This window comes from Silene latifolia, chromosome 3 (genome assembly GCF_048544455.1).
Source record: "Silene latifolia isolate original U9 population chromosome 3, ASM4854445v1, whole genome shotgun sequence".
Taxonomy (NCBI): domain Eukaryota; kingdom Viridiplantae; phylum Streptophyta; class Magnoliopsida; order Caryophyllales; family Caryophyllaceae; genus Silene; species Silene latifolia.
In genome coordinates, this window is record NC_133528.1 from 16,287,077 (window position 1) to 16,294,870 (window position 7,794).

Consider the following 7,794-nt stretch of genomic DNA (forward strand, 5'->3'; position numbering starts at 1 on the left):
TTTTGTTAACATTTGTGGGTATTAAATCTATTAAGATGTTACCATTTTGTTGGTTATGTTGTCAGTTTTGTTGGACATGAAATCTATTTTGATTTTGAAATTGTAGTTGATTTGTGTTTGTTATATGTTGTCAAATTTATTTGATATGTTATCAGTTTTATCAGAAGTTTAGGAAGAGGTGTACTGGAGCAGAAATAAAGAAAAGTACGTGCAGCAAGTAAAGGTGGTTAAGACTAGGGCATTAGTGATGGAAGGTGAGGCAGAAGTGGTTGATGGCGCGGTTTTTAATTTGTGTACAATAATGTTACCATCTTAGTTGGATTTTGTAACCATTTTACAAAATGTATTACAAAATGTAATCATATTAGCTATAATGTAACCATATTAGTCAGAGTATGTAACCATTTTACGATGTACTCAACTTGTGTTTAATGTTTGGGACTTTATCTTAGACATGTTCTTTTGGGTGGCATAGTTCTTCGTTGATTTTGAGTTATAGATAGTCATTATATTTAAGCACCAATGTTTGCACAATTTGCCAATATGTTACCTATTTCGGATGGTTAACATGCATATTCGATAAGGATGTAAACATTATAGGCATAACATTGACAATGGTTATCAACTTCAAAATGGTAACAGATGGTACACTTTAAAACATTACTTAACATATACAATGTCAAAGGTAATTCCCTTTTTTTAATGGTAACATATTGAAAAAAGATATAAACATAATTTGTAAAATATACTCCCATATGTAGTACACAAATAATGACAACTTGTTTACATATTTATCCATTATGTTACCAATTTTATTATGGTAACAGTTTGTGGACAAATGATAACATTACTTAACATATACAATGGTATAGGTAATTTACTGATTTAAATGATAATATGTTGAAACTAAGTCCCCTAAAACACGAAACACAAGTCATAATTTTACATACAACTTAATTAACAATTGTTTTAACACAACCACCAAACATGTCCAAAATAAGTGTCCTAATTCATCAAATTCCCATGCTTGAATATAAGTCTGCCTGTGAGTGTTTCCGATACAACTCGTAAATAAGTTCTCATGTTTCTACTTTCATTTCCAATAGTGACTTCGATAATCAAGACCTACAGAAGTTAACAGGGTGACATTAGCCATAAAAGTATAAACATTGATGAGATATACAACAACATGTGCATTTACATTATCTGACGTACTCTAGTTGACAGGGTGACATTAGGACGAAAAGTGTAAACATTATTTAGATATAAAACAACATGTGCCTTTAAATAATTTGTGCTACTGTATTTGACAGGGTCACATTAGCACCAAAAGTAGACACATTAATTAGATATACAACAACATGTGTCTTTTAATTATATGTTGCACTGCAGTTAACAGTGTGACATTAGGACGAAAAGTGTAAACATTAATTAGATATACAACAATATGTGTCTTTTAATGATATGTTGTCTTGTAGTTAACAGGTGACATTGTCACGAAAAATATAGACATTAACACACGCAGTGTAATACTCCGTATTTATGAGTCTTTGGGTACTCTATCGAGTAGGCCTTACTCTGTCGAGTAAGGGTAAGTTGCGTTTTAGAAAAGTTTCTGACCTGTTGGGTACTCGATCGAGTAACTAGGATACTCGATCGAGTAAGGGGGTACTCGATCGAGTACCTTGGGTACTCGATCGAGTAGCCGGTTTACGGGGAGGTTTTCTCGGGTTTTGTTAATTATGCGATTAAGATATATAACCTTCGTCGTCATTATTCTAAACACTTTTGCAAAACCTAATTTACTGTTAAAGAGAGAAAGCAAGTACGTTCTTAATCCTAATCGCATCGTTAGCAAATCCCGGAGTTTGGAAGGTCGGTTCTCATCGTTGGTTATACCGTTGAGATCCTTGCGTCGAGGGTAAGATCTATGTACCCTTTTTGTTGTCTTTCCTTTGATTTGGTTAAACCCTAATATAGGGATTTGGGGGTTTTTGAGTAGTATGTGATTTGGTAGCATTTGTATGTTGTATGATAGGAGGAGGTTTCGTAGAGGAAGCTTTTTGATACTGTTTGTAGAGACCGTCTGATAGTGTGCTTTCCAGGTAGGATTTCCTACTCAGTATTAGTCCCATAATGGGATGATTGTTGATGTGTTGAGATTGATTGTTTGATATAGTAATTGTATTGTGACGGTTGTGATTGTGATTGTGATTGTAATTGTTGTCTATGGTTCTCGAGGCGTGTCCTCGGCTGAGTGAGGTCACTTGCGGGAGTGGCTTCACGCCCTAGTTTCGCCTTCTGTGGAACCCGCCACAGAAGGGATGTGCACATTAATGGACAGGGTTATCGCTCATTATGAGGAGCGGGGATTTGGTGGGTACGACTGCGGTCCCCCCTGGCGGGGACTGGTCAGTGGACGATCGATGATTGAGATTATTGGAATTGGTGTGGTTGTGTGTGTGACAGATTAAGTCAGTTATCTGTTTATCTTATTGTTGATATATATATTGAGTTGTGTGATTATTATCGACCCGGTTGTTGTTTTGTAAACTGCGGTGATCCATTCGGGGATGGTGAGCGAGATATTGAGAGGTATGAGATGAGTCTTGGGATTCTTTGGGATTGCCACGATATGATGATAGAAGTCTTCGTAGCTTAGTAGTTTCTTTACATTTCGCTTAGTTAGAACGATGTGATCGGTTTGAGAACATGTATTATACTTTTGGTTTTGGTTTCGAGAATTGTAACTCTTCACTAAGTATTTCTATTTAAATGTTGTTTCTTTATTGTTTATTTGATTATCATTACCTCGGGTAACCGAGATGGTAATATCTTCATACCTGAGTGGTCCTGGTAAGGCACTTGGAGTATGGGGGTGTTACAAATTGTATCAGAGCGACGATCCTGAAACCTGTAACCAATGAACCTAATGAACATAGGGAGTCAATTAAAATGAACCCGGGGTAAAGGTTGTAGGAGCTAATGCAAAGGCTTGGGAGACGTCCTGAAGTCGCGAACTCGCCCTACAATTTTGAACCGGTCACATGGGGGGTGTATGTCAAGGTCGTATGTGTTGTTTAGTTAACTTGTGTGTGAATGTGATGAAGTGTGTGTAACCGTTGGGTGTTTGCGGTAGGAAGTTGAGAATGTGAAAGAAAGGTTGATGATATATGTAGAATTGATGTTGGAATGAAAACATGTTGGGTGTTTACAATGTGGCATTTAATAACATGATATAATGATTTCGTAGATCGTATGAAAAGATGCGTAGCATTATATGCTTAGTTATGATATAATGTTGGTTTTATAAAGTTTTTAGCATGTTAGTATATGATATAGCATGCGGGTAGCGTTTCTGAGTTAGCATGTCTCGATCGAGTGGGACTGACTCGATCGGGTAGGTTTTTGACGATTTTGAGTCCAGAATCGTATTTTTGGGCACTCGATCGAGTACCTCGGGCACTCGATCGAGTAGGGGGTCATTCGATCTCGGTCGAGTATGTTAGAGATCAGAAGGTCTGTTTGGGGTCTGATGTTGGGGCACTCGATCGAGTATGTTGGGCACTCGATCGAGTAGCCTGTTACTCGATCGAGTATGTTTGGGAACTCGATCGAGTAGGGTCTGGGCAGCTTGTTTTCGTATTTTGAGGTTTTAGCGTGTATGTTTATATCCACCCCTTTTCTCATATAGTTTCAAAATGCCGCCCAAGAAGACTGCTTTGTATGCGAGAGCTGAGCTTATGAACATAGATGACATCGTTAAGATGTTGGAGCATCAGGATGTTCTCACTGAGGGTTTAAAGACTGTGGGGAAAGATAAGGATAAGGATAAGGAGAAAGAGGTTGATCACTCTAAAATCAGCCTCTATATAGCGAGGTTTAACCCGAAAGAGTACAAGGGGGTTGGGGAGCCGAACCTTCTTGATAGCTGGCTTAGAGAGATGGAGAATATATTAGATTTGGTTCACTGTCCTGATGAGATGAGAGTGGAACAAGCTGCGTTCTATCTGAGGGAGGCAGCTGGCAAGTGGTGGGATACGGTCAAAGTGAGTGCTAAGGAGATTTATACAAACCAAGGTTTACCTGCTATACCTTGGGAGGAGTTTCGTAGGGTTGTGAGAAAGGAGTTCGTACCGGAGCATGTGAGGAGTAAGTTGAGGGAAGAGTTTGTCAGTTTTAAGATGACCATTTGAGATGTCGTGGCCGAGTACTACAGGCGTTCAATGACAAGTCTAGGTATGCCGAGGATATGGGTTTGAGTGTGGAGAATTTGGCGTTGAGGTTTGAGAGGGGGTTGACCCCTAAGATTATGGATAAGTTACCCGTGGGAGTCCTTACTGATGTTAAGGAAGCTTATGAGAGGGCTGGGAGAGCTGAGAGGTTGGTAGAGATGGCTCAGGAGAGGTCAGGTGGTGAGAAAAGGAAGTCTGAGAGCGAGGGTGGTGGCCAATCTAATCACAAGAAAGGCAACCACAATCCGTCTAAGGGGTTTTCTTCTGGGTCAGGGTTCAGTGCTGGGGCTTCCTTTGGGCGTGGCCATGGAAGTGTTAGTGGTAGTTGGGGAGTGACCTGCTATAGCTGTGATGGTGTAGGCCACAAGAGACATGAGTGCACAAGTGCACCGGGAACTTTCCAGAGACCTGCGCAGAGCTATGCGAGCAATAGACCGGCTGGGTCATGGCCAAACCGGGGAAGTCAAAGTTATCAGAGTGGAGGTAACCGCAACGACGGTAATTCTTATCAGAAACCACCAACGAACAACAACAACAACAATCAAGGGTCGGGTGCTAAGCCGACCACATCAGCCAGTACTGTCCAGGGAGGTGGACAGAAGACCAGTGGAAAGTTATTCATGATGGAGAAGAATGCAGCTGAGGAGGATGCACACGTTATCACCGGTACTCTTCTTGTTAATGGTGTTCACACCTTTGTTTTGTTTGATTCGGGGGCTTCTCAGTCGTTTGTATCTTCGAGTCATGTTAAACGGTTGGGTTTAAGGGTGTATGAGTCTGTCAGTGAGAAAGTTTTTATACCTTCGGGTGAGTCTGTACCTTGTGGGAGGTTATATAGGAATGTACCTATTATAGTTGGGCGAGTTGATTTTTCTGTAGACTTGCTAGAATTTCCTTTTGACGGTTTTGAGATGATAGTTGGGATGGATTGGCTGGGAAAGTATAAAGCTAAGATAGACTGTCATCAAAAGAAAGTGTCTTTAAGAGGTCCTAAGGGCGTTTGTGTGTCTTATCGTGGGTTTCTAGTCAAACCCAAAGTTAAGTTGATTGCAGCTGTTACTTTGAAGTCATATTTGAGGAAGGGATGTCCTTTGATTTTGTGCCATGTGAGAGATGACCGAATAGAGGGTCCGACAGTTGATCAGATACCAGTGGTGGGAGAGTTTGAGGATGTGTTTTCAGAGGAGATTCCGAGGTTGCCGCCGGGAAGAGAGATAGATTTCACAGTAGAGTTGAAACCAGGGACGGGGCCAACCTCTAAGGCACCATACCGTATGGGTCCTAAGGAGATGGAGGGGATTAGGAAGCAGTTGGATGATTTGATAGAGAAGGGATACATTAGACCTAGTGTATCGCCATGGGGAGCGCCAGTTCTTTTTGTGAAGAAGAAAGATGGGAGTCTGAGGTTGTGCATAGACTACAGAGAGCTGAACCGAGTGATGGTGAAGAACAAGTATCCTTTACCAAGGATAGATGACCTGTTTGATCAGTTGAGTGGTGCATCAGTCTTTTCTAAGATTGATTTGAGGTCGGGGTACCATCAGGTGAAGATTAGAGAGGTGGACATACCAAAGACAGCTTTCACGTCGAGGTATGGCCATTATGAGTATGTGGTGATGCCGTTTGGGTTGTCTAATGCACCGGCAGTGTTTATGGATTTGATGAATAGGATCTTTAGACAGTTTTTGGATAAGTTTGTAATGGTGTTTATCGACGATATCTTAGTCTACTCCAAGACTAAGGAGGAGCATGAGGAACATCTGAGGGTTGTGTTGCAGACTTTGAGGGAGCATGAGTTGTATGCTAAGCTATCCAAGTGTGAGTTCTGGTTAGAGAAAGTTGTTTTTCTGGGGCATGTGATCTCTAAAGATGGGGTAGCTGTGGATCCGGCAAAGATAGAAGCAGTGACAAAGTGGGAAGCACCAAAGAATGTTGCTGAGATCAAGAGTTTTCTGGGTTTAGCTGGGTACTACAGACGGTTGGTGAAAGATTTCTCCAAGATAGCTAGACCTATGACCGCGTTGATGAGGAAAGAGAACATGTTTCGTTGGGATGAGAGTTGTGAGACGGCGTTCCAAACATTAAAGGAGCGTTTGACCACAGCTTCTGTCTTAGCATTGCCTGAAGGGATCGAGAACTTTGAGGTTTATACAGATGCCTCACAGAATGGGTTGGGATGTGTGTTAATGCAGAACGGTAAAGTGATTGCCTATGCTTCTAGGCAATTGAAGCCTTATGAGGAGAACTACCCTACTCATGATCTGGAGTTGGGTGCGGTGGTGTTTGCTCTCAAGATTTGGAGACATTACCTTTATGGAGCAATCTTTAAGGTATTTTCTAATCACAAGAGTCTCAAGTACATTTTCACTCAAAAGGAGTTGAACATGAGACAGAGGAGGTGGATGGAGCTGATTGGCGATTATGACATGGAAATTATCTACCATGAAGGGAAGGCCAATGTAGTTGCTGATGCTTTGAGTAGGAAGAGTGTACATTCTCTGTGTACAACTCTATCTTTGATGAGGCTGAGAGATGAGGTAGCGAGGTTTGGGATACATATGATGCAGAAAGGAGATGCCATGGGTGATATGACAGTGCAGCTCGAGTTTTATGATGACATTCGAGGTAAGCAGGCGTTGGATCCTAAGATGATTGAGTGGAGAGCTGGAGTAGAGAAAGGGACAGTGTCTCGATTCTCTATTCATACAGATGGTAGTTTGAGGTTTGATGGTAGGTGGTGCGTTCCTAATGATGATGAGTTGAAAAAGACTATCATGACAGAGGCACATTGCACACCATATTCAGTTCATCCAGGTGGAGATAAGTTGTATATGGATTTAAAGAATACGTTTTGGTGGCCTGGAATGAAGAAAGAGACAGTAGAGTTTGTGACCCGTTGTTTGACATGCCAGAGAGTTAAAGGGGAACATCGATGACCACAAGGTAAGATTCACTCTTTAGAGGTACCTGAGTGGAAGTGGGAATCCATTTCCATGGATTTTATCGTGGGTTTGCCAAAGAGTCAACAAGGTAACAACATGGTTTGGGTAATAGTGGATCGATTGACCAAGTCATCTCACTTTGTTCCAATGAAAGATACATGGACTAAAGCACAATTGGCTATGGCTTATCGAAAGAACGTGCTTAAGTTACATGGAGTCCCTAAGGACATAGTGTCTGACAGAGATGCGAGGTTTATATCAAGGTTTTGGAAAGAGTTGCAGGAATCATTGGGAACAACTTTGAAGAAGAGTACAGCATTTCATCGTGCGACAGATGGGCAGACTGAGAGAACAATCAAGACTCTTGAGGATATGTTACGAGCTTGTGTGATGGAGTTTGGTGGTAGCTGGGAGCAGAGGTTGGACTTGATAGAATTTTCTTACAATGACAGCTATCACACTAGTATTGGTATGGCACCGTTTGAGGCTTTGTATGGGAGGAGATGTAGGAGTCCAATTTGTTGGGACGATAGTGTTGAGGCTGTGGTTTTAGGACCAGAGATGGTGCATGAGATGGTGGAACAGATTAAGATGATCAGGGAACGGATGAGGGCAGC